Source organism: Callithrix jacchus, chromosome 9, assembly GCF_049354715.1.
Source record: "Callithrix jacchus isolate 240 chromosome 9, calJac240_pri, whole genome shotgun sequence".
NCBI lineage: Eukaryota > Metazoa > Chordata > Mammalia > Primates > Cebidae > Callithrix > Callithrix jacchus.
Window position 1 is genome coordinate 97879741 of NC_133510.1, and position 27811 is coordinate 97907551.

Sequence of the window (27811 nt, forward strand, 5' to 3'; positions counted from 1 at the left end):
TGAACCCAGGAGGCAGAGATTGCGGTGAGCCGAGATCGCACCATTGCACTCCAGCCTGGGTAACAAGAGCGAAACTCCGTCTCAAAAAAAAAAAAAAAAAAAAAGAGAGGGCAAAAGGCACACAAGCTTTTTAAACAAAGGATTCTGAAAGCTACCAAACAATTCTCCTTTAAGTAGAACAATGTATTCCATTGGCCAGAACTAGTCACCTGGCCTCCTCTGGTTGCAAGGGAAGCTGGGAAATATAGTCTTTCTTTTTTTTTCAAAGTGTACCATTTTCTAAGCACACATGGAACCATCACATAACTAAAATAATGAACATATCCATCACCTCCAAAAGAGGAAATATAATCTTTCTTCTGAATGGCCATGTGCCCAAATAAAACTTGAGTTTGAATAAAAAAGAGAACAGATGTTATGATAACAGTCACTGCCACAACATCGATGTGCTAGAAACTCAAAGTAAACTAAGTAGGTATTTTAAAAGAAGGCATTTCTAAGTGCTCATTATGAGAAATCTGAAGACATCTAGATACAAAGATTAACACAAATATCAGGAAACCTGGTACACAGAGGTAAGCCACAAGGAAGTAAAAAGGGCTGTTGATAAAATGCATGAAGATAACCAAGAAGGGGATGTAGGAAGAGGATGTGAAGGAAAAGTAATTCCTGCTTTTAGAAAGCAATACAATGACCAAGTAGGCATATTCTTTGATTTCTTGCATTTTCTTTTTTTCTTTTTCTTTGAGACAGAGTTTCGCTGTTGTTACCCAGACTGGAGTACAATGGCATGATCTCGGCTCACCACAACCTCCGCCTCCTGGGTTCAAGCAATTCTCCGGCCTCAGCCTCCCAAGTAGCTGGGATTACAGGCGTGCACCACCATGCCCAGTTAATTTTTGTATTTTTAGTAGAGACAGGGTTTCACCTTGTTGACCAGGATGGTCTCGATCTCTTGACCTCGTGATCTACCCACCTCGGCCTCCCAAAGTGCTGGGATTATAGGCGTGAGCCACCGCACCCAGCTCATTTCTTGCATTTTCTTCAACAGGAAAACAACTTATGCACAAATATGTTTGCTGATGAACATTTAATGAGAAGAGAAAGTAAAGATTTAACTGGACAACAGGATAGAATTACTATACAAAACACTGTAGTATATTATACAGCTATTAAAAAAGAAAACCATATGCAAGCAAAAACTTTTCCCTGTGGAATGAAAGTTCTTACTGATTATTATTAGATATACATTACATGTATACAAACGAGGACATGAAGGTAAGTCATATGCACTCATCAGACCTCAATGCACACATCACTTTCACAGAGCTACCTTCTCAGGCCTTGGAATAGTTCAGGTGCTGTAAGTGCCAATAGCACTGTTACCTTCCTTGGGGCCATGCAAGACCGTCTGTAACTAGTTTTTATCTAAACTTCTCCCTTTGGACTTTAAGCTCCTTGAGGGCAGGGACCTGCAAAGGGCACCTGTGTCTTTTCCCTGACCAGCATCCTCCTTCTTCAATAACAGAACCTTGATATTTTGGCTCCAGTGATGGACCACATCCCAAGCCTGACCAATCAGCCCATTCCATGCTCTGCTTGCTCCACGCCACGAGCCTCCTGAGTGCTGGGTCCTTGTTTATCTTTGTCTTTCCAGGGCCTACCACAGAACAAGCTTTACATGAATGTCTGATGTCCATAAATAGATGAATAGATGGATGCCCTTCTTTCAACCCAGGTACGGAGCAGAATTGGATCAAACAGATGTGTGGGTTGATGCTTTTAAGGAAAAACGTAGTAGTTAATGGAAACACATATTCAAAAGCAAAAATTTATTTTTCTCAAGGGTTACTTAGATCTGGGTCTCAGACCTAGCCCCACTCTTTGCTAGACTGTGTCTCTGTATAAGTCACATAAGTTCTCTAGGCCTGTTAATTTATTGGCAATGAAAATTACAATATCTACTTTACATGACTGTGTATAGGTTACCTACACATGGAAACAAATGTGGTATGTATATACAATGGAAGGGTTTAGCATAGAACCTAATACATGACACCTTCTCAGTGTCAGCGATGCTGTTATTATTATACCTGGGAATAGCTACAGGCAAATATAGAGAGAGAGAGTGGGCGGGGATCTTCCCTTTGAGTTTTGTGTGTTTAGTATTTCCTGTGACCAAATGAGGTTATATTTAATTTCTCCTTTCTCGCTTTCCTTAGAAATTTCACTGGGCTGTTGCTGTCTATTTCTTGGAGGACAATTATTTATCTTCCAAAGTGGCACCTGGCTTATTTGTTTACCTGTTGTAGACTGGACAATGTAGAATCCATCTGGTGACCCTGCACCTCCCCCGCCCCCAACCCCCCATCCCAATCACTATTCAGGAAGCTTCTCTCCGGCAGAGGGATGACTCTAGGGCAGCTGACAGTGCCAGGACAGTGCAGAGGAGGGACTTGTTTTTTCCCTTTGCAGATAGATAGATACTAATTCCAAAGCCAGGCTGATTATCAGAAAAACCAAGGGAGCTTAATGCCAAAACAACAAATAAAACCCATATCCCAGGGCCTCACCACCTGAGAATCTAATCCAGTCAGTGTAGGATGGGGCCTGGTGGTCTGTATTTTTAAAAAGCTTCCTGGGTGATTCTAAAGCTCCTCCAGGCTTGGAAACCAGAGGAATAAAAGAAACTCAGCCTTTGTCCAATGTATGGGTTAATATATGCTCACTTTCAGACCAAGCATAGAACTTTCACTTTTTAACACTGACCTACTACATAGGGGCTCCAATCCCCAGCCCAGTGCAAAGCTAGATGAGCTTTACATGAAGTCACAAGGATTTTTAAAAATATAAATAATTCTCTCTTCTGTTGTCTTGGAAAATATTTATTCAGTCAATAGATGACACGAAGTTAGTTAAATGATGTATCATGTATGACCTTAACCAGACCTGTAACTGGCTAAAAAACAGACTTTTGCACTTACCTGCTTTCCCTTCTCTGTATCACCTGATGCACTAGTAAGCAGTGCAGAGACTATGAAGCAAAAAAGTAGCTTTAACAGGTAAAGAACAAGGAAAAGAAGTACGCAAACTGAATGATCAAAATTGAGTCACCAGCTCCAGAACAACAAAGAAGTAAAACTGCAATCTTTCAGAAAAGCTTTGCCTCCTTTGAGAAACTGGCGTGCTCTCTCTTTTCCAAAGACAGATGTACCTTATCATGTATGAGTTATGTACCTTACCATGTTTTCCTTTCTGATGCAGCTACCAGGAAGTTCCATGTAAAATCAGTCAAAAGATCTAATTTAACACTTATGGATAGTAGTTTGGCATTCTCTTCTTTCCCATGGTCCTAATTTCTTTTCTTTCCTTTTCTTTTCTTTTCTTTTTTTTTTTTTTTTGAGACAAAGTCGCACTCCGTTGCCCAGGCTGGAGTGCAATGGCACAATCTTAGCTCCCTGCAACCTTCATCTCCCAGGTTCAAGCGATTCTCCTGCCTCAACCTCCTGGGTAACTGGGGTTACAGGCATGTGCCACCATGCCCAGCTAATTTTTGTATTTTCAGTAGACACAGGGTTTCACCATGTTGGCCAGGTCGGTCTAGAACTCCTTACCTCAAGTGATTCGCCCACCTCAGCCTTCCAAAGTTCTGAGATTATAGGTATGAGCCACCATGCCCAGCCCTGATTTTCAATTTCTAGGTCCACTTTACTAATATTATTATTCATTGCTTGAGAAGTCATTCCGAATTTGTTTTAGGAAGGAGCAAGGTAAGCCAAATAAACAAACTCCCTGGAAACTTATTTATATTCCATCAACACAGCACACTGTCTAGCGCTTCCTAAGCAAGCTCGTCAGAACTACCCACTGCTGAAAGCTCTTAGGACATGTACTTTTTTATTTGGTATTCAAAGGCCACAGCAAAAATTATATCCATTACAGAACAGACACTGCTGGGTGGCCATGCCAGCTGACACAGCACTACCATCTCCTCTGGGAGACGTTTTACCTTAAAGCACAAACACTATGTTTCATCCTGATATAGGGCCTGTGGCTGGAAAATGATTGTTATCATTTTCTATTCATGTGTTCTCAACAGAAAACAAAGTATATTCCCTTATAATTCTCTATCACGAACAACTTCAAATCATCTAATGTATGTCCCTTTAAATCACGGAACCAGCTGCTTTTGTGAAGACTATTGATTTTTATCCTGCATAAATTATTTTATAAGATAGACAACAAAAGGGGAAGAACCAGGAGATTCAACAATTCTCTCTGGTTTTATTTAAAGGAAGAAATATTCTCTTCCCTCTAATAAGAACACATTGCTTTTCCTTTCCTGCCCCTGCCTTTCATGTTGTGAAAATCAGATAAGATACAAACAATCCCAAACCCTGCAAAACACTAGAAGGTTCTCAAGAAAATCAATTCTTATTTTAGCACATAGGGAGGATTTTTCTGACACATGGTTTGGTGACACATTCATTTATTAATTTCTTTCAGTAAATATTTATCAAGCATCTACTATGTGCCAGGAACTAGACAAGGCATAGACTCTGCCTGCCCCTTTCCTACAATGTTGTTTTGGGGAGCACAAAGGGTTTTGTTCAGAGCTGCTTTCCTGCTAGCATGCTGCAGTATGGCTGTGCTAGTTCTTCAAATGGTTAAATATTCTTGTACCTCAAGTCTCCTCCACGTCCCCCTGCTGACTGATGGCTTCTCCAGCACCCTAGATCTTCTGCATGGATTTACGTCTGACCCAGCTGGGACCCCAGGGCATGGCCCAGCACTGTGGCCCTCAGCCCTTCTGTGGGATAGTGCTACTGTGTACCAGTTGATAGGCATTTTCATTTATTTATTTATTTATTTTTGAGACGGAGTTTCGCTCGTTACCCAGGCTGGAGTGCAATGGCATGATCTCGGCTCACCGCAACCTCCGCCTCCTGGGTTCAGGCAATTCTCCTGCCTCAGCCTCCCAAGTAGCAGGGATTACAGGCACGCGCCACCATGCCCAGCTAATTCTTGTATTTTTACTAGAGACGGGGTTTCACCATGTTGACCAGGATGGTCTCGATCTCTTGACCTCATGATCCACCCGCCTCGGCCTCCCAAAGTGCTGGGATTACAGGCGTGAGCCACCGCGCCCGGCAGTTGATAGGCATTTTTAACAGATCCTCCTCATTTCAGGACTGGCCTACAGACCTAACAGTGAACTCCCATTCACAACCTCACCCATTTCTTCCCATGTTCTCATACCAACTCCTCCCCTGGCTGAGACACGACAAGCTCTGCAGGAGAAAGGAGAACTCGCCCTTTACCTCTCAAGAGGGTCAGGGTCTCAGTGTCTCCATTTTACTATCACCAATCAGGACCAGTTGGAGGTTCTGCCTTCCTCCCACCCATGGTGATGTTCACAGTGTCCACTTTGTCTGCAGTATCAAGCAAGTGAAGAGTGTCCTTCCTCTTATTATTTTGGCAAATGTAGAATCATCACAGGGAATCTGTTTAAAACAAAAATGTGCAATGAAGAAAGAGCAACTGTGAGTGACTAGGCAGTCCACACCAGGGTTTGAAAATGACTAAAACCAGTCACTTGAATGCTGCCTGGGCAGAATTCCAAACAGGGAACTGCAGGGTGAGAGTGACAGATGCCAAATCCAACCCATGGTTTCTGCAATGATTATGCAAAGCACTGGCCCTTCATGCTTTGATGGTAATGCACTCATTTCTCCAACTTCCAGCACACTAAATGCAAGTGTGGCTTAATGATGGCAACTGGATTGAAAGGTAATTGGGAGCTGAAAATAAAGACTGCCTCATTATCATAATTCTCTACCAGAAATGTTTGTTGTGTCAAAAAGCACTTTTCCCTGGGCACCAGTTTAAAGGAACAGCCATTAAGATTTTAAGAGTGTACGCATTAATAGTGTTTTTAAGTCATAAATGCTCATAAAAAATAGACATGAGGGACCTTGGATAACTGAACGTATTTCAGGCAAATAAGATGTGAGAGCAGTAAGTTCAAGACCTGAGTCTATTCTGCTCACCTGATTCCCCTCTGATAGCATTTTTCTACTCCTTCCACTTCCTTTCCATCTCCAATGCCCCTTCCCCTATCTCAGGTACCCCCACCATACCTTGCAGAGCCTCTTATAAGAGGCAAGGTGTATTGAAGAAAGAAACAAAAGCCTTCAACATTTCTTCTCTTCTGCCACTTTCACACGTCTGACCAGCCCATGGTGATACCTGGGGATGATGGTGATGATGGCGGTAATCATGACAGCAACTACTATTATGAATCTACTTTGTTCCAAACATGTTTAAAAATATATTCTCCCTGTTGAACAATGAGAACACATGGACACAGGGAAGGAAACAGCACACACTAGGGCCTGTCAGGGGGTGGGGGGCAGGGGAGGGAGAACATTAGGACAAATACCTAATATATGCAGGACTTAAAACCTAGATGACAGGTTGATGGGTGCAGCAAACCACCATGGCATGTGTATACCTATGTAACAAACCTGCACATTCTGCACATGTATCCCAGAACTTAAAATAAGATTTAAAAAATAAAATTATATATATAATGTATATTATATATAATTATATATCATTTATATCCTTTTATTTTATATATTTTAATGTATATAATTTGTGTATAAGTATACATATATAAATATATAAAATATGTAAAAACATAAAATAATATTATATATATTTAATGTCATATATAATATACACATTTTATATAATTCTCCCTTATTTTCACAAGAAGTCAATAAGGGATAAATACTTTTAAAAACATTTTTGTTGTTGTAAATAACATAAAATATGGCTAACAGCAGCTTCCATGAAAAGGGGTCCATTTTCTCACATAACAAGGGATCTGAATGAAGACAGTTCCAGGGAAGCTTTGGGGGGACTCGATGATGGCGGCACACAGGGTTGGCATCTCTGTGACTCTCTTGGTCTTCCTCATAGTCATGAAATGGCTGCAGCAGTACCAAGCATCACATCTTAGCACGGCTGCATTCAAAGCAGAGCGCAGGAAGCAGAGGTTCTCCTCCTCTACTTCCCTCTTATGCAGGAAAAAAAATTTCTCCCAGAAGCCCCCCCCCAACCAACTTCCCCTTACATCTCATGAACCAGAAGACACTCACCTGTCTGCCCTTAGAACCTGGAGCAAAGCCCACCTTTCCTGAGTTTAAGTGACCTCTGCCTGGTTTTGCTAACAAGGAAAGAAAGAGTCGCGGCTTTGTGGCAAATGACAGCTGCCACAGTAGTGTCCTCTGTAATCTACAGTGAGGTGATGCAACAAGCCAACGCTTTATTCCACTGAGGGGCCCCCTGCCTGCCTGCCTGCCTGCCACCGCCCTCAGCTGAAATCTAGTTCCCTCCATCTACAAGGCTTCCTCCTTTTTTCTTTTGTTAACGCATATTTTTTCTTAAGCTAACCATACTAAGTCTGTGGACTGAACTGAAGAAGTACTGAAATTTCACCCAGGACTGTTCAGGTCTGCCCCCTCCCACTCATGTATAAAAACTAAGTCCAAATCGGTCAGGTCAAGAGCACTCCGAGGTGCAGACAGAAACGTGCTGTGCAGAAGACAGCCTTTCCCTCACCAGCCTGTACAGGGGCTGGAAACTGATCTCAGCAGGGTCACCAGGGGAGCCATCCTGTTAACTGAGCTCCAGGAACTCGCTGGCAACTGAGACATGGTGCAGGTGGAACCTGACAGAAATGCCCTCCTCAAAAACAGGAAGGGGCGAAACCCATTTGCAGAACTCTGAAAATGTCACGTGTCTGCTTGCACCTCGGTCAGGGTTAGATTGGATTTCACATTTCACTGTGGTTGGGCCCTGGAGGCACCGTGGCGGCGGAGCAGGCAGTGAAGGCTGCATTCCCAAGGCAGACCCTGCCGGTGTCGATTTCCTAATCCCTCTGTGCTTCATCGTCCTTAACTGTAAAATGGATGTAACAGTAGAATCTAGCTCACAGCATATTTTTTTGAGAATTAAAAGACATAATACATGTTAAGGAAGTAGAAAAATCTTTGCTCAGTGAACATCAATGCCTTAGCAATACTAGTTGCAATGATACCAGTAGTAGAAACAAAACCAAATGTTCTCCCTGTAATGGCCAAGATTGATTTAATGATTTAAAGGTACTAGCAAATGAGTCTCCTTGTCACCTCAGTCCAGAGCTTGAAAGTCTAGTTACCTTCTCCCTAAACTCACTCAACAATGAACAATCACCCCAAACAACAAACATGCATAAAAAGTAGAACATCTGATACCATCCAATATCTTATTTTAGTTCCATTTTATTCTGGGCATATTTTTTGTGAAATATTCCAAGAAATCAAGAGAATGTAAATAACATGTATCCACATTTTAAATAAAAGAATAACAAAATACCTACATTCCGATTCCACAGTTTAAGAAATAGAATAAAACCAGTCTTTGAAGCTGTGCATCCTTCTATGATTCCAGGTGCCCAACCTTAATACACAGGTAACCAGCAATCTGAATCTTGAATTAATTCTTCCTTTTCTTCTTTATTTTTTAAAATTTTTTATTTTTGAGACAGGGTCTGGCTCTACTGCACAGGCTGGAATGCAGTGGCACGATCTCGGCTCAATGCAACCTCCACCTCCCTGGTTCAAGCGATTCTCCTGCCTCAGCCCACCAAGTAGCTGGAACTACAGGCATGCGCTACCACACCTGGCTAAGTTTCGTATTTTTTTTTTATAGAGACAGGGTTTTGCCATGTTGCCTAGGTCTCAAACTCCTGACCTCAAGTGATCTGCTCACCTAGGCCTCTCAAAGTGCCAGGATTACAGGCGTGAGCCACTGTGCCCGGTCTCCTTTGTTTTTCTTCATACTCTCCTCACATACATATGCATATCTAAGCAATGAATCATCTAATTTTCCTTTACTAAATTTATGTCAATGAAAATAGCAGGTATTCTTCCATAACTTGCTTTTTCATCAAGGATTTGTTTAGTTTTATCCATGTTTACACACATAATTATCCTTCAATCATTTTCATTGTTATGTAATAGTATTCTACTTTAGGAATATGCCACTGTTTATTTACTCATTCCCCTGTTAACGGATATTTGCCTTGTTTCTAGTCTAAGACTTCTCACCTGAGGATGGGCTTCCAAGGATCCTATTTAGGGTAATCATATAACTTACTGTCCTAACTGAGACACTCATGAGAAGGAAAAAGAATGCTATTCATAATTACACGAGGACAACAGACATAAACAAGTAGACTGTGTGGTCACCTTATACACACTTAACATGTCTCAGGATTTCTTAATGACACCCCTAAAGTACGGACTGGGACACTGAAGCCCAACTCTCCTTAACTGATGGTGACTTCACATCTCAAATGCTGTTGTTAGCTTCTGCACTGACAGTAGAACTGTAAGGGAAGCCCGAACAACGAATTACTCTTTCTATCCCAGGAAAGTAAAACAAATTCTTAAAGACGTAAGATAGAAAAATGCACAACTTCCCAGATTCTGCTGTCTCTGACTCTCACAGTTTATCGTCACAGTCTGAAGAAAAGTCTATCTCCAATGATAATGGAGGAAAGAGAAAGTGTAAAGGCCTTACAGTCTGAGTCCTTCTCCTGAGTCAAGACGGGGCTCAGGGCCCTGCACCCACTGCCTCCTTTCATCTTTACCACAACCCTGTGCGGCAGATGTGGGAAATGAAGCTCAGAGCTGCAGCGACGTGTCCCAGGTCACAGTGCATGTAAGTGACAGAGCCTCAGTCACTGTGTCTAAGTAGGTGGTCGTATAATTTGTGATACAAAGGAAGACATTTCTGGGAGTAAAAGGGGGTGCTTTAACAAGTGCCAGGAAAACAGGTATAAACTAATTTGCCCCAGGAACACCAGGATGTGGGACACCCTAGTTCTGTCTAACTTCACCATAAGCACTTGTTTTCCAAGTGCAGATATAAATGATTTGGGGGACCGACGAGACGTGTAACCCAAATCTCTAGTGTTGACACTCGCATTGTATGGTGATACGCAGCCCTCGCAGAGGTCACAGGCTGTGCACAGTCCCTCACCCCTTCCCCTCAGCATACTTCCCATGCCCGGCGGCTTCCCAGTGGCATCCTTCCATCCAGCACAGCAGCCTGGAAAGGATCATGACTCGCTTCCCTGAAATTCATAATTAAACTGGAGAAGAACTCTTCCTCCCAAAGCAGCTCCTGCTGGTGGCTGCCAGCAGCAGTGTTCTGTCACACTCGCTGGAGCAATCCTCTTCCACGAGGCTGCGCCCACATTTTCCGATGTGGGGGATCTGTAACCCTGTCCTTTGGCAGGGCCCCTGACACCCCCAGCCTCGCTCCTTTCTGCATGTGCGTGTGGTCTCTGTCTCACACACACAAACACACACAATAGTTTTTTAAAAGAAATATTTCAGCCAACCACCGTGGCCCACATTTGTAATCCCAGCCTTTTAGGAGGCCAAGCCAGGAAGACTGCTTGAGCCCAAGAGTTTGAGACCAGCCTGGGCAACATAGTGTCTCTACAAAAAAAAAAAATGTTTTTTAATTAGCCAGGCATGGTGGCATGCACCTGTAATCCCAGCTACTCGGGGGCCTGAGGTGGAGGGAAGAAATATTTCAGATATGGAAAAATAGAGAATTATATAACAGCATCCTCTGGGCCTGAGCAAAAACGTTCCAGCCAGGTTATAGCTCACACCTATAATCCCAGCACTTTGGGAGGCTGAGGCTGGAGTATCACTGGAGCCCAGGAGGTTGAGACTGCAGTGAGCTATGATTGTGCACCACTCCAACCTGGGTGACAGAGGAAGGAAAGAAGGGAAGGAGGGAGGGAGGGAGGGAGGACGGAAGGAAGGACAGAAGAAGGGATGAAGGGACGGAAGGACTGATGGAAGGAAGGAAGAAAAAAGTTCTGTTTCCAACCACAGCATTTACAGTGGCCCCAAAAAAGAAACAAATGTCCATCAACAAACAGCAAACTGATAAACTGTGATACAATCACACACATAAAATATCATGCAAAAGGAATGCTGTCCAGTAAGAAAAATGCAGAAATTGCTGCTACACACCATAAGGTAATCTCATGATCAATATATTAAAGGCAAAAACCAAAAACAATAAAGAATATGTACACTACAATTTCATACATATAAGGTTCAAAAATAGACAAAAATGACCAATAATGTTAGGAATGAGGACTGTTCCCTTTGTTGATGAGGTAAAGGATATTGATTAGGAGAAGCCCAGAGAGATTTGCTTCTAGGATGTTGATAATATTCCATTTTTTGATCTGGATGGTAGGCACAGAGGTAACAACTGTGTTAATTCATAAAGAAATATGCTTAAAGATGTGCACACTTTTCTGTATGTATGTTACACTTAAAGTTTACCTTAAAATAAATCCAGAATGAAAGCCTCTTTTAGTCAATATTATGTTGTTTATACCCAAAAATTTATCTTTACTGTCAAACTATCTGTGTGACCTTTGGCAAATCACTCAGCTATCTGTGTCTATTTTCTTTCTTTTTTTTTTTTTTTTTTTTTTTTTGAGATGAATTATCCCTCTGTCACCCAGGCTGGAGTGCAGAGGCACAATCTTGGCTCATGGCAACTTCTGCCTCCTGGGTTCAAGCAATTCTCGTGCCTCAGCCTACCAAGTAGCTGGAATTACAGTTGTGCACCACCATGCCCAGCTAATTTTTATAGTTTTAGTAGAGGCAGGGTTTCGCCATGTTGGTCCCAGGCTGGTCTTGAACTCCTGAGGTCAGGCAATCCACCTGCCTCAGCCTCCCAAAGTGCTGGGATTTCAGGTGTGAGCCACCGCGCCCAGCCTTTTATCTGTAATGGCAGATGATGTATAGTGTTGATGTGAGATTTACTTGATATAAATATGAAACATGCTTAGCAAGCACTTGGCACACAAATAAGCACCCAAAAATGTCAGCTATTTGAATTAGTGGTATTCCATCCACACCTCCCCTCCTTGTATTTGGGACGTATCTACACTTATATCCTTCTGCACTGGGAGAAGGCATATTGAAACGAACAAGTTTGCCTATCTGTGTTTTGGGGTAGGAAGTGGAATGGGTAAATGCCTTCTGGAGAACAATCTGGCCATATATACTAAGAGCCCAGAAAATGTCTGTACCCAGTAATTCCATTTAGGAATCTACCCTAAGGAGATAAGACAAGCAAAAAGATTTATGTGCTGCAATGCTGTTACTTATGTTACTTATGTACCATTGTATGTTATTTATAAAAGTTAAAAACTAGAAACATTCATTATATCAGGAAATGGTTAAAAAAATAATGATGATGAGCACTTTCAGTGACATGAAAAGTTGAATACAAAAGAGATCTGTCTATACCAATTCTTAAAATAATAAATACATATAAAAAACATATGAAGAAACTAAACCAAAATTTCAGCTAATTATCTCTGGGTGGTAGTATTATAGGAATTTAAATTTTCTTTCTTACACTTTTCTGAATTTTTCAATATTCTTCTATGAGTATATATTACCTTTAATAATGAGAGATGTAAATGTTAAAGAATTTCTGTCCTCTTCCCCTAAGACCTTTGTCTCTGTTGTCAAGGTGACAGCCGGCTGCAATCCATCACATTTAGGAAGGACACTATACAACAAAATGTGTCTGAAAGAAAGTGACTGACAGGTTGGCAAAGTGCTTCAAAGATAAACCCCATGAGGAATGGCTGAAGGAGCAGGGATGTGTACTTTGAGGAAGACTTGTTAACAACAGCTGCCTTGGAACACCTGTCATGTGGAAGAGGGATTACACTTGCTCTACCAGGCTCCAGAGGTCAGAACCCTGACAATGAATGAAAGTTAAGGAGAAAACAAGGGGAGGGTGAAGAGTGTAGCTCAAGAAGCATCCAAGCTGCATGATCATAATATAAACTCCAGTTTCCCTTCCTGTCCCACAGTAAGCAGCTCCCCTGGAGGCATCCAGTGAATTTCCTTGCTAGCATTTGGGCAACCACATGGCTCCATCCTGAGACTGTGCTCTGCCAGCCTCCCAGATCACAGCCTCCTCTGCAGACAGCCCGATGAGTCAGGATCTCCTTATTCATAAGCAAACACCAGCCTGGGAATAAGCAAGTTAATCCCTAACCCTTGTCCTTCAGCAAGCTCTTCAAAATTTACATAAATTGCTCCGGTTTTCTCTATTTCCATTTGACCATCTCAGTCTAAGTCATAATCACCTCTCTTCCCTGTACAACTACAATGTCTTCCTAACTGGTTGCTCTCTTCTACTCTTGCTAGCTGCACCCCCAATCTATTCACTACCCAGAAGCTAAAGTGATGGTTTTCCTAGGATAAAGGAAAAAATCATTAACAGACTATAAGACTCAAGGTGGAGATTTCATCTCCAGCCTCCACTGGATGCCACTCCCTTGCCTGGTGTACTCCAGTGAAGGTGGCCAACTTTTAGGTTCCACATTCATGCTCAGCCTTTCCACTTCGGGACATTTGCACATGCTGAAACACTCTCCATCACCTTCTGCCCCCATATCTCAGGTGTCATTTCCTAGTTTTAAGCCTTTAATGGGATCCCAATGCAGGAAGGAGCCTTTGGGTGGCTCGTCAGATTTTGTGTGACTAGCTACAACTGACTAGTCCCCACCTACTGTCTAAAGTCGCTTGAGTAGGCTCAGTGTGAATGAGCCTCACTGAGGAATGAGAGGGATGCTGGTGCATTCGAGGCAATCAGAGGCATGTACCAACATCCCCTCATTCCTCAGTCTTTATGCACCCTGCTTCTTATGCCCGGAAAAATCTTGGGGCTAATTCCTGATCACCTTGAGAGCTCAGCATGCAATGTCACTTCCTTAGGAGGTCTTACCTTACCACCAGATACTGGGTGGGTGTCTCTGGTGTGTGCTTACAGCAACTCTAATTGTTCCATCATAGCATTTTTTAAATATTCAATCGTAACTGTATCTCCTGCTATTTGGTAAACTACGTGAAGGCAGGGGTCATATCTATTTGGCTCAGAACTGTTGAGTAAATGGCTTTATTTTTTCACTATAACTTTCCCCCCATGAATAAGCATATTAAAGTCAAAAAGAACCCAGAAAAACAATAGATCTCAACAGGAAGTAGTCTAATAAGTGGTATTTCTTCCTGGAATAATGAAGCAAATCTACACTTTTGACTCAATTTCCCGTGTCCTAGGGGAAGGTTCATGTATTGTCATTTTTATTTCACTAGCTGGCATAGTAATTATTCTTTACCAGCATTTGAATGCCCAGGGGCAATCTTCAGTAGGCACACAAAAGGATCGATAAGTACTAGAGACTAGAAAGATATATAATATTGAATTCATGAAATGGCAGGATAAAAGAAAAGTAAATTAGAAAAACACTGGAGGACATAAGACTAATAAGCAAAAAATAAATCACAACAGTCAGTTTCCCCCAAAGGCATCAGCAGCTCTTGTTAATTTGATACAACTGCTTCATGTTTTATCAAAACCTTCAGAATCCTAAAACCAGAACCCTAATCTGGACCTTGGTGTGGATTTGGGGTAGAAATACAACAAACAGAAGCCAAGAGACAGAGCCCTGCATCTCCATCCCTGCTCTACCTTTGTCAGCTGGGAGACTTTGGACAAGTTACAAGTCTTCTTTGAATTTCAGTTTCTTACCTAAGGGGGTTACATAAATTAATGTGGTAGAAATCTGCTCATTCTCTACACATTCTCATTCTCTTCTCCTTTCTTGGTAATGGAACCCGATTTTTTGCTGGGCACAGTACTGTCCATTAAAACATAACATTTCTCAGCCAACCTCTACAACTAGGAAGCCAATGAGATGTAAGTAGACCTGTTGGGCGGGTCTACCGGAAAGTTCTAAGAAAAGAGATGGGCCATTCTTCTCCCCACTTCCTGGCACAGAGATGTGATTGATGGCTGAGACCTTTTAAACTATAAAAACAAGGGCAGCACCCAAAAGGCCAAGAAGAAAGCTGGAAGAAACTGGGACCCAGACAACCTAATGAAAACACCATAACCAACTCTGGACAATCTATTCCAAATTTCTTTGTATTAGAAATACACTGCGTATCTCATTTCATATTGGAAGGCTTCGCAGTAAGGTTTCCCTTTATATTTGGGCCCAGTTGGCCTATTGGGGCGCACTGGTCCTGCCCGCCTCCTCAGGAGCAAGACGTTCCATTCTGTCCTTTGTGTGCCAGCCCCATGGATGTCTAGAAACACTGGGATGTGTCTGAGAAAACCTGAGTTTCCGTGGGTGGGATCTCGGGCAAGGAGCTTAAGTGCTCTAAGCCTTGTTGTTCATCCACAAAATGAAGGTTACTTCCTTTCCTTTATTTCCCCAGAACTATTGTTTAGAGGAAAGAGCATGAGTTAGATATGAATTCAAATTACTTAATGGCTGTATGATTTGGGGCAAGATACTTAACCTCTCTGAACTTCAATTTTCTCATCTTTAAAATATCTTACTTCACAGATTATCCTAAGGATTGGATGAGATATCAAATGCAAAACGCTTAGCATAAAGACTTTCATTTGCAAGTTCAATATCTCACTACAAAATAGTAGTTACAGTCATCCATTTTTATTTTGCAGTGTTATATGTAATGGTAACAACAGCTAACAATCGCTGAGTACTCATTGTGTGTCAGGCACTGTTCAAGCACTTTCCTCGTATTAAGGCATTCAGTTCTCACCACAATGAGGTAAGTAGTTGTATTATTCCCATTCTACAGATGAGGAAACAGAGATGCAAGATGTTAACTGCCTTGACAAGTCACACAGCAAAAGAGGGGAGCCAGGCAGTCTGATGCCAGAGCCCCTGCTCCTTATCTCCAGCAAACACTATACTGCTTGCTCTCTGGGGGTAGGGTCATGTCTCCCCAAACAACATGCTAGCTTCCTCAGGGCAGAGTCTGCATCATATATGCCTCAGTGTCCTCTCTGGGGAATCTTACCCACCACAGGCCTCCAAGCACCAGAGACAACTGAATGGCACATAAGTAATAACTGAGCCACTTTCTAAAACACCCGTATCACAGATGAACTTGAAGAAGACCATTTGTCTAATGAACCCAGACATGCCTGAAGTGAAACACAGAGAAGCCCTTTCACAGGGAGTGGAATATTCTTCCATCCAAAAAGCATTTCTTGGGTCTTCAGAATCAGATTCTCTGAAGGCTTCAAGGCCTCTGGGAACAATTCTGACTAATGTTTACATGCTTCCAGAGTCTGAACTGAGTTTAAGGCCTCTGTCATTCATTCAAATTAAAATGCCTGCCCGACAGAATGCAATGTGTCAAGAGTTTGCCAGTCTATAGTTTCATTTCCTCCTGGATGCTGATGGAAACAGCTTTCTAAAATAGATTTATGTTGTTGTCATCAAGAACACTAATGGAGTATGTCACTATGCAAACTGAGTGTGTTACTATGCTAGAGATGCAGCTGATAGGACACAAACCTCATTAGCACAGACTTCCTTAATTTGGAATATGTGATCATTCTTAGTAATAAATTTTATCTTTCATTATCCATAAAGAAAACAATATGTAAAATAAATGAATAAACAAGACCAATTCATCTCTTCTACCAATATTTATTGTAAATCAACCACGTGCCAGCACCACGGTGGTAGCACACGGTGGTAGTCATAGATGCTATTTTGTGTAATTCTCATTACAAGAGAATCCTGTAGTGCAGAAGGTAATGTACCCATTTTACAACAATCTAGAAGTCTGGAAAATTAAATTACAGTACATCCATACAATGCAATGCCATGTGACTAGAATAAAACCAATGGAGTATATCAGTGGGTGTGAACATATTAACAAGAACAAATGCTGAATGAAAAAAAAGAGGTGGAACCCTCTTTAAAGTATCTCATTTGTATTAAAAAACAACAAGAATAGATTATAATGATGTATACATACATAAGTGGATACACAGTGAAATTCTCAGGAGGGGCAGTCAAGAAAAATGACTGGTCTGGGATGGAAAAGAAACTCATTTCTCACTGCACTGTGTAACACAGAGTTCTTTTATTTATTTACTTATTTATTTTCCTTTTTGAGATGGAGTCTCACTCTGTAGCCCAGGCTGGAGTGCAGTGGCACGAGATCTTGGCTCATTGCAACCTTCACCTCAGGAGAACTGCAGTTCAAGCAATTCTCCTGCCTCAGTCTCCTGGGTACCTGGGATTACAGGCATGTGCCACCATGCCTAGCTAATTTTTGCTTTTTAGTAGAGATGGAGTTTCACCATGTTGGCTGGTCTTGAACTCCTGACCTCATGATCCATCCACTCCAGCCTCCCAAAGTGCTGGATTACAGACGTGAGCCACCTCACCCAGCCTAACAGTTCTTTACCATTTTCATGTTAATGTTTACATCATATGAAACCTAATGAAAAGAGGTTAGCAATAATTATTATTTATTGGCCCATGTCTAGTGCAATGTCTGGCATATAATTGAAATTCCATTGTTAATTGCATGAATGTAAAGAAATGATGCCACTAATTACCATCTAAACACATTTATCTTTTCTATTCATGCATCAGGTCCTGCCCTAATATTAAATGCTAAAATACTTTGGAGTACATTCAAGTTCCTGTATGTGCTTAGAGAAATACCCTTGCAACAATTCTGGAAGATATTCTATAACTCACACTTCTTTATGTTCCTCACACTCTCCTTTCTCAAGCTCTGCTCTCCACATAGGCACGCACAGAGTCAGGGAAACAGTTTACCGACCCCCCAAAAAAGGGACTGGAATTAAGAAATGTTTTACCGCTGTTACTAGAGGTTTAGTATGATCAATAATTTTTTTAACTGCACTCTGATTTGAGAAAGGAAAGTCTATAACCACACATTACCACTTAATTGGCACTACCAATTAATTTTCCAAGTATATTTTGGAAAGAGTTGGTGCAGATTCATTGGAAACAATCTGTATTATTCCTAATAGTAACCACAAAGATGTTCTAGATAGTCAGAGCAACCCTCAAGCATTGTGGAGTCTGTGAACACTTACCTCCAGGTATCAAGTTCTTAGATATACGTGACACATGCAGCTGCTCCCTCCCGCTGTTATCTCCTGGCGTGAGTGACAGCAAGCTGGGGAATTGGAAACTGATAGTTTTGTTTTCTCAGTGCTGACAAAGGGGAACAAATTATGTATTTTCCCTGAGTGTGCAGTGTGGTGGTGGTGGTGTTGTTGTTGTTGTTTTGTCGCAGTTTTTCCCCTAGTAGCAGCAACCAGGAGAAAAAGAAAAAGACATCTGGCAACTTCTTTAGGGTATATCGTCACAGATTTGTGGTTGTGACTCTACTCAATCTGTTTCATAAATAAAACCCAGGCGATGACATCAATTAAAAATCTTTTAAAAGACAGTTTTAACAAGGGCAATATCCTGGAAACTACAGTCCCAATATCCTAATAATCACAAGAGCCCCCATGTATGGAACACTCCCATGTATTGGCACTGTGGGGAGCATTCTATAGGCAAGCAGCAGTTTAATTCCCATAATTTTGTGGGTTGCCATTATCCCCATTTTGCAGATGAAGAAACTAAGGTTCCTTGAAATGAATTGGCCAGCACAAAGTCATACAGCTAGTGAGAGCACTTTACAGGCAAGTGGCAGTTTAATTCTCACAATTCTATGGGGTGCCATATTATCCCCATTTTGCCGATGAAGAAACTGACGTTCATTGAGATGAATTGGCCAGCACAAAGTCACACAACCAGTGAGTGGAAGAACTGGGATTCAAATCATGTTTTTAAGAACTCCAAGCATTCTGGAGCTCTGTGTTCCATCTATGCTCAATGAGTTTATCAGACAAAAAAAAAAAACAAAACAGGAAGAATTAGAGGAACAAGGAAGGAGCCATTCTCTCTCTCTACCCCATAATCGATCTTCTGTGACTTTCAGCACACAGGCCAGGTGTGGCTGACAAAACAATAGGTCTGAATCTCAGAATTGCTGTCCTGATTCTACCATGAACAAACCTGCTTGTCTCAACCTGTGCAAGCCTTGTTCTCCACAGCTGTGAGATGAGGCAGCTGGATTACAATTTCTCTCAGCTTAAAAACTGCATCTATGAAGCCGGGCATGGTGGCTCACACTTGTAATTTCAACACTTTGGGAGGCTGAGGAGAGTGGATCACTTGAGGTCACGAGTTCAAGACCAGCCTGGCCAACATGGTGAAACCCCGTCTCTACTCAAAATACAAAAATTAGCCAGGTGTGGTGGTGTGCACCTGTAGTCCCAGCTACTTGGGAGGTTGAGGCAGGAGAAACGCTTGAACCCAGGAGGCGGCAGTTGCAGTGAGGCAAGATCGTGCCACTATGCTCCAGCCTGGGTGACAGAGTGAGACCCCATTTCAAAACAACAAAAATAACAACAAAAAAAACACCTGCATCTATGAAGGTATGCAGAAACATTTTGCTGGGATAGTAAAGCAGGAAAAAATTGAATGTTAGCCCCGCAAGGTGTACAATTAAGCCCATAATGTCCACTTTGCAGAGAAAAACCCTGACGGATGACATTAATCAGTAGTCGGTTCCCAAAGAAATTGCACGAACGCCTCCAGTGGCCACTGCTAAATCCAGTGGTTAATTTGTGATCATTTCAATGGACTGATCAGCAGAAACCCACAGAATTAACACACTCTCATCTTGAAATCTCTTTAATTGACTTGCAAGACACTCCTCTCTACTGTATTTTCCTCTTCCTTCCTAGATGCTCCTTCCAAGTTGCCTTCACAACTTTGTCCTCATCTTCCCAACTCTTCGAGTGCTCAAGAATGTAGTTCCAGACTTTCTCACCTACAGTAACTCTCTTGGTGCTCTCATCCAATTTCACGGATTTAAATGCAATCCACACACTGATGGCTCCCAAATGTGTAATCTCTACCCCAGAACCAGACTTTTACATCCAGTTATCTACTCAATACCTCTGCTCAGATGGCTAATGGGCATCTCATGCCCCTCTCCTCTATCTCCCCAACTCCGCCCTCAGAGTCATTTCCACAAATGGGCCCTGAGCCCTTCACAGTACTCTTCCCAGTCCCGACTTTTCTGCAGCCACCCCAGCCAGCTCCAGCTTATGCACTATTCCCATGACTTGGAGACTTCACCAGGTACCCACAAGGCTCCCTCTCTACCTTTCTCCATTCAAACATCACCTTTTCAGTGAGGCCTTCCCTGATCATTCCATTTTAAATTGTAACTCATCCCTCAAAGCACCTTCCTTCCCTCTCCCTTGCTTTTTCTCCAAAAAATTTCATCACTTGATATATTTTATACTAGATTCATGTACTTCTTTATTGCCTATATTCCCCAACTAGAATGCACGCTCCAGTAAGAGGAGTTTGTCTGTCTTGTTTACTGATGTATCTCCAATACTTAGACCTGCTGGAACACAGCAGGCAGTCTTTGGTGGAAAATATGTAATCTGCAAGCATCCATGCATAGCCTGGGTACACCAGAGCATGCACAGTAGCTGTTTCTCCATGAATGGGAAAATGACGAAATATCTGTCTCAGACACTAGTTTCTTTTCCTCTTGTCTAACAACTGGGGTCATTTTTGGATGCAAGAAGTATAATTGTGATGCCCCATTTAAACTTCACAGTCCCAAAGAACAAAGATAAAATATGATGATATCATCAGAATAACTTTTAAAAAATAAATTAGGATCAGTGTGTTGTTTTCTTTTTTTTTTTTTTTTAAAGAAGGGGAAAAAAAGAAAAAGAGGGAAAAAGGAATATTACTTCATTCCTAAAATGGGTTTCAATAATGGCCGATCAATATTTTGAGTGTTTAAAGTGGTTAATGCATATTTTATGTGTTTAAAATGGAGACCTCTATTGTGTTTATTTGTTCTGGCTCTGAGTTCAAGTCCTGGATATCGTTATCAATTTGTTGTCTCATTGAATCTAAATCTCATTATGTGTCTTATGTATCTGGGTGTTAAGATCTCTTATTGTTACATTAATCCTTTTACCCTTGCATCCTTGTAGCTTTGAAATCTATTTTATTAAGTGTGAGAATTGCAACTCCTGCTTTTTATTTATTTATTTTTGCTCTCCATTTGGTTGGTGAGTTTTTTTCCATCCCCTTGTTTTGAGTCTTTGTATATCTTTAGATATATCGTTAGATTTTGTGGATAATGTATATTTTGTGTGTTTAAAATGGAGAGCTCTATTGAGTTTATTTGTTCTGGATCTTAGTTCCAGTCCCGGATATCATTATCAATTTTCTGTCTCGTTGAATCTAAATCTCATTATGGGTCTTATGTATCTGGGTGTTAAGATCTCTTATTATTACATTAATCCTTTTACCCTTGTATCCTTGTAGCTTTGAAATCTATTTTGTCAAATGTGAAAATGGCAACTCCTGCTTTTTATTTATTTATTTTTACTCTCCATTTGGTTGGTACGTTTTTTTTCCAACCCTTTATTTTGAGTCTATTTATATCTTTGGATATACCATTAGATTTTGTCTGTATCTTTTGATTGGGAGATTTGGTCGATTTAAATTTAGGGTTGCTGCCATTTGATATTAACTGGCTATTTTGTCCTTTCGTTGATAAAAATTCTTCTTTATGTTAATGCTCTTTACTTTTTGGTGTATTTTTAGAAAGGGTCATACTGGTTGTTCCTTTCTGTGTATAATGCTTCTTTTAGAAGTTCTTGTAAAGCAGGCCTGGTGGTAATAAAATCTCTGAGTACTTGCTTGTTCCTAAAAGATTTTATTTTTCCTTCAAATGTAAAGCTTAAATTGGCAGGATATGAAATTCTGGGCTGAAAGTTCTGTTGATTAAGTATATTGAATATTGGCCCCCACTCTCTTCTAGCTTGTAGGGTTTCCATTGAGAGATGTGTTGTTTTCATATATAGATTAATTTTTAACATATATAATATATGAGAGAGAGACATAAATATTTTTGGTATAAAATTGGGAACCAACTGTGCCAGGATTTCTATGGTAATCTTGAAACTGTCTTTATGTATCAATACCCAATAATGTTATTTTGTTTATTCATAGCTAGTTGTATGTCTGATTTTTTTTTTTTCAAATTTGAAATCTTGTATTTCACCTACCATGACCCTCTCATGGCAAATGATGGTCACCAAGTTAGTAGTCAAAGTTCAGACATTACCATCAAAGAGACTGGCCTAACTCACAGATCCCATCTAGGAGAACTCTGCCAACGTTCCTGACCCTTGATTTACTCACAGGTTCACCATCTAGCAGCATTTCTGTAAGGATCAATAAGATCATCCACATAAAACCCTTAGCACAGTGCTTGGCACACCGGAAGTATTCAGTACACATCAACTATTATTAATCTTCAGACCTTATCTGACTGCTTTGGCTCTCAATATTCAAAGGTCTTATAGATCTCAAACACAACTCCTGCAGGTGCAATGAAATACAGTCATGTGTTGCTTAACAATGGGGCTTAATGGCAGGGCTACATTCTAAGAAATTTGCCATTAGGCTATTTCGTCACTGTCTGAACATCCTAAAGTGCACTTACACCAACCTAGATGGTAAAGTCTACTGCATACCTAGGCTACATGGTGTAGCCTATTGCTCCTAGGCTACAAACCTGTGCAGCATGTTTCTGTACTGAATGCTGTAGGCAGCTGTAACACAATGGGAAGTATGTGTGCATCTAAACACGTTTAAACATAGAACAGGTAATGCATTGCACTACATTATGATGGTTATGACATCACTAGACGATAGGAATTTTCAGTTCCATCATCTTATGGGAGGACCATCTGTTATTGACCAACATTGACCAAGCTGTCATTATGTGGTGAATGACTGTATTTCCTTCTTTAGTTCATACCTAATGAAAATGTACTCATTTTCAGTAAACACAAACAAATCAAATCACCTTAAATGTCCTAATAATACATGTGAATGTGGGTTTTAAAGACAAAATTACTGAGGGTTAAGAAATGGCTGGACCGGGCACGGTGGCTCACGTCTATAATCCCAGCACTTTGGGATCCACTGCTGAGGCAGGTGGATCACGAGGTCAGGAGACTGAGACCATCCTGGCCAACATGGTGAAACTCTATCTCTACTAAAATACAACAAAACTACTGCACTCTAGCCTGGTGACAGAGTGAGACTCTATCTCAAAAAAAAAAAAAAAAGTAGAACTGGTTGCTAAGTAAATGAACCAAATGTTCACATCTGAAATAACATAGAAGGAGGTAAAGGCCATGAAGAAAAGAGAAAAGAAAAATACTACCTAGAAAAGGGGTACAATGAAAAATAAATCAGAAGACATAGGTTCCTTGCTTATACCAATGCATTCTTTTAAAACAGTGACAAAAATAATAAATAACACCTACGTAGGCAGCATAGATAAGAGTGCCCGGCACCATTCCAAGGGCTTTATGTGTATTAGCCCATTTTGTCCTCACAACATCCTCTCAGTGGGTACCATTATTTTCCCTGTTACCGGGCACAGAGTGTAACAAGTCCAAGGTCCAGCAGCTGCCGAGTGACAAGGTCAGGATGAACCAGGCAAGCTCATAACCACCACGGGACATGCGCCCTCATGTATATTCCCTGATTTCAGAGAGGGAGGTGTGTGCTGTTATTCTTCATGAAATTGCTCCTTTCCCTGACCCTGTGTGACCCCAGAAGCCTTGAATCTTCCCCTTACCCTACGTAAGCCACAACTTGGGGGTGAGAGAGGGGACATAGATGACCCAATATGACCAGGCAGGGTCCATTTTCTGATATTTTTTTTCTACTGAAGCTGGTAAGAAACTGTTCTTATCTTCCCTTGGACTGAGAGCTGTAAGGCTATGATCCCAAAATGGCCAGGACCCTTTTGTCCCACTGCGTGGAGGTACAAGGAAGTGCTTACAGCATGGGCTCTTTCGTGAACAGGGGCCAATATGAGAGATGGACAGACAGAAAGAAGGAAGGGGTAAGCTGTATAAGCCCCTGGATCCAGGTCTCCCTGAGGTCTGTTCTACCTCCTCCTTTCTTAGTTCCATTTACCTGAGTCAACTACTTTCTACCTTGTTATTTAAGATAGTTTCTCTTGCTTACAGCAGAAGAATCCCAAGGAATACATTTAACTAGCTATTTAATACCTCCAGGATAAGCTGGAGAAAACAAGCTGCATCCTGGACAATAGAGTAGGTTTATAGCTAAAGGAACATATGTCCCAGACTCAACATGCACCTTCTGAGCACCCATCCTCGTCCAGCACCATGCTAGACACAGGGGAATCATGAGAAATAAGACACTGTCCTCATTTTGGAGGAGCTCACAGTCAAGATAAGAGGACACACATGGAAACAAATAATCACAGTGAGCTTAAGAGAGTTCCTGCCTCAGAGCCTTTGCACTTTGTTTCCTTGCTGGAAACACTATTCTCCCAGACCCAAAACTTTCCAAGGCTGGTGTATCAGTTTGCTAGGGCTGTTATAACAACGTACTACAAATCAGGTGCCTTAAGCATCAGAAATTTACTGTTTCACAGTTATTAAGGCTAGAAATCCAAAATCAAGGTGTTGGCAAGGTTGACTCCTTCTGAGGGCTGTAAGAGCGAACATGTCCCATTCTTCTTTCCTAGCTTTTTTTTTTTTTGAGACAGAGTCTCGCTCTTGTTGCCCAGGCTGGAATGCAATGGCTCAATCTCAGCTCACCATAACCCCCGGCTCCCCAGTTCAAACAATTCTCCTGCCTCAGCCTCCCAAGTAGCTGGGATTACAGGCATGTGCCACCATGTATTTTTGTATTTTTAGTAGCCAAGGGGTTTCTCCACGTTGGTCAGGCTGGTCTTGAACTCCCAACCTCAGGTGATCTGCCCACCTCGGTCTCCCAAAGTGCTGGGATTACAGGCAAGAGCCACCGCACCCAGCCCTCTCCTAGCTTCTCATAGATATCTTGGCTTGCAGATCTCTACCTTTACCTTCACATGCCATTCTCCTCATCATGTGTTATCCGTATCCAAATTTCTCCTTTTTCTGAGGACACCAGTCATACTGGATTAGAGACCCACTCTATTCCAGTATGACATCATCATAACTAATTATATGTGCAAGGACCCTAATCCTAAATCGGGTCACATTCTAAGGTACTAGGGCTAGAGCTTTAACATATTAATTTTTAGGGGACATAGTTCAATCCATAACAGCTAGCTTTTTCTCACTGTTCAAGTCTCAGTCCAAGTACTACCACCACAGAAAGGCCTTCCCTGACCACCCAGTAGAAAGAAGCTCTTTCCCAGCCTCCAATCACTCTACCTCATTGCCCTACTTGACTTTCTCCGGCACTTACCACTATCAGAATGGTCTCGCTTGTTAATTATTTGCCTTTGGTCTGCCCCTCTACGCAAGAACAGAAACCCCATGAAAGCAAGGACTGTCTTGTCCACTTGTCTCCAGAGCTGAGGGCAGTGCTTCATGGTGGTGCTCAATCAATGTCAGTTGAATAAATACATACATAAGTTAAATGAAAATCACTTGGCCATTCATAGACATAACACCAAGGACTGCCACAACTATGAATAAAAGTCGAGCAGTGTAAGAGGACAGAGAAGTGTGCCTGTTTTGAGTATGGTGATCGGGATGGGCTTCTGAGGAGTGGATATGGAAGCAGCAAGAGCTGTTTCAGTGAGAGTGAGGTTGAGGGTCTAACTGGGGTAGGACTGAGGTGTGAACTGGAGGCAAGGAAGCAGAGACAGTAAGGAGCAGTGCCATAAAGGGAAGCTTGAGTGGGGGCGTCCAGCACCCGGACCTTGACAGCTGACAAAGACTTTGCCATGCCTGGGGAAACAGAGTTTTCCCTTATTCCTGAAGTTTTTACAATAGCCCCGAAGCCCTCCCTCCTCTGTCCCCTCAACATTTTGTTCTTGCTACTGTACTTCTAGTATCTCTGTGGAACTGCAAGCTTTCCAATTTACCTGCCTCTTTCCTCTTCCAAGGAACTCTTTGAGGGCAGAGACCCCAAGAGGTACCTAATAGATATGGAAGGAAGGTAACTTCTGGCTGGTGCTTCTCCCTGTGAGTGCCCCTTTCTACTATAAAAAGAAAAAAAGTTTTATCCCTTTACAAACAAGACGTTGAGATCTGTGTGGTGAAAATTATAAAACATTGATAAAAGAAATTGAAGATGATACAAACAGAAAGATATCCTGTGTTCATGGATCAGAAGAATCAATATTGTCAAAATTTCCATATTCCCAGAGCGATATACAGATTCAATGCAATCCCTATCAAAATTACAGTGGCATTTTTCACAGAAATAGAAAACACAACCTCCAAATTTGTTTGGAGCCATAAAAGACCCCAAATAGCTAACACAGTCTTGAGCAAGATGAATGAAGCTGGTGGCATCACAGCCACTGATTCCAAATTATACTACAAAGCTATAGTCATGAACCAGTATAGTACTGGCATAAAAACAGACAAACAGACCAATGGAGCAGAATAGAGAGGCCAGAAATAAACCCACACATGTACAGTCAAATAATGACCATATGGAAAAGGTGCCAAGAACACACAATGAGGAAATAATAGTCTCTTCAATAAGCGGTATTGAGAAAACTGCATATCCATGTGTCAAAAAAGTGAAATCAAAACTTTATCTTATGCCATACACAAAAATCAATTCAAAATGGATGAAATACTTAAACCTAAGACTTAAAACTGGAAAACTTGAAGCTCCATTACATTTGTCTTGGTAGTGATTTTTTTTTATGTGATACCAAAAGCACAGGCAACAAAAGCAAAAACAAACAAGGGGGACTGTACCAAACTGAAAAGTTTCTGCACAGCAAAAACAATCAACAAAATGAAAAGGCAACCAAAGGAATGGGATAAAATATTTGAAAACCATGATGATATCTAAAATACATAAGGAACTCATACAGCTCAAATCTAAAATACATAAGGAACTCATACAGCTCAACAGCAAAAAATAATAATAATATCACAACTTAAAGATGGGCAAAGGGGCTAAGCACACTAGCTCATGCCTATAATCCTAGCACTTTGAGAGGCTGAGGCAATAGGATCCCTTGAGCTCAGGAGTTTGAGATCAGCCTGGGCAATACAGTAAGACCTTCTCTCTAGAAAAAAATTAAAAATTATCCAGGAATGATGATATGCACCTACAGTCCCAGCTGCTCAGGTGGCAAGAAGATTGCTTGAGCCCCAGAAGTCAAGGCTGCAGTGAGTTATGATCATGCCACTGCCCTCCAGTCTGGGCAACAGAGCAAGACCCTGTCTCCAAGAAAAAAAAGCCTGGGCAAAAAACTCTGGTATTTTTCCAAAGATGACATACAAATGGCCAACAAGTATATGAAAAGGTACTCAATATCATTAATCATCAGGAAAATGCAAATCAAAACAATAAGATAATCTCACATCTGTTAGGATGACTATGATCCAAAAGTCAAAAGTTAACAAGTATATGGCAAGGAGGAAAAAAAACAACTCTTATGCATTGATAATGGAATATAAATTGGTACAACCATTATGGAAAACACTATGGAGTTTCCTGAAAAAAATTAAAATAGAATTACCATATGATCCAGAAATCCTCCTTCTGGGTATATATCCGAAGAAAATAAAATCATGTTCTCAAAAAAGTACCTGGATTCCACGTTCAGCACAGCATCACTGACAATAGTTAAGATATGGAAACAACCTAAGTGTCTAGCAACAGGTATATGGATAGAGAAAATGTGCTATATATACACTGTGGAAA

General features: G+C 41.3%; 1 protein-coding gene, 1 long non-coding RNA gene and 1 pseudogene across 3 annotated transcripts in view; 1 reads left to right on the forward strand and 2 right to left on the reverse strand.

Annotated features, from left to right (window-relative positions):
• The window catches only part of TMCC3 (transmembrane and coiled-coil domain family 3), a 369795-nt gene that overhangs the window by 284885 nt on the left and 57099 nt on the right, over positions 1-27811 (reverse strand). The window lies entirely within an intron of this gene.
• On the reverse strand, positions 1076-6536 carry LOC144577651 (uncharacterized). The gene is made up of 2 exons (XR_013522027.1): positions 5322-6536; positions 1076-1779 (listed from the first exon to the last, which is right to left on the reverse strand). It is a non-coding gene; the product is annotated as an uncharacterized LOC144577651 (long non-coding RNA).
• LOC100397299 (keratin, type I cytoskeletal 19 pseudogene) overlaps positions 6936-27811 on the forward strand; it is a 38121-nt pseudogene continuing 17245 nt past the window's right edge.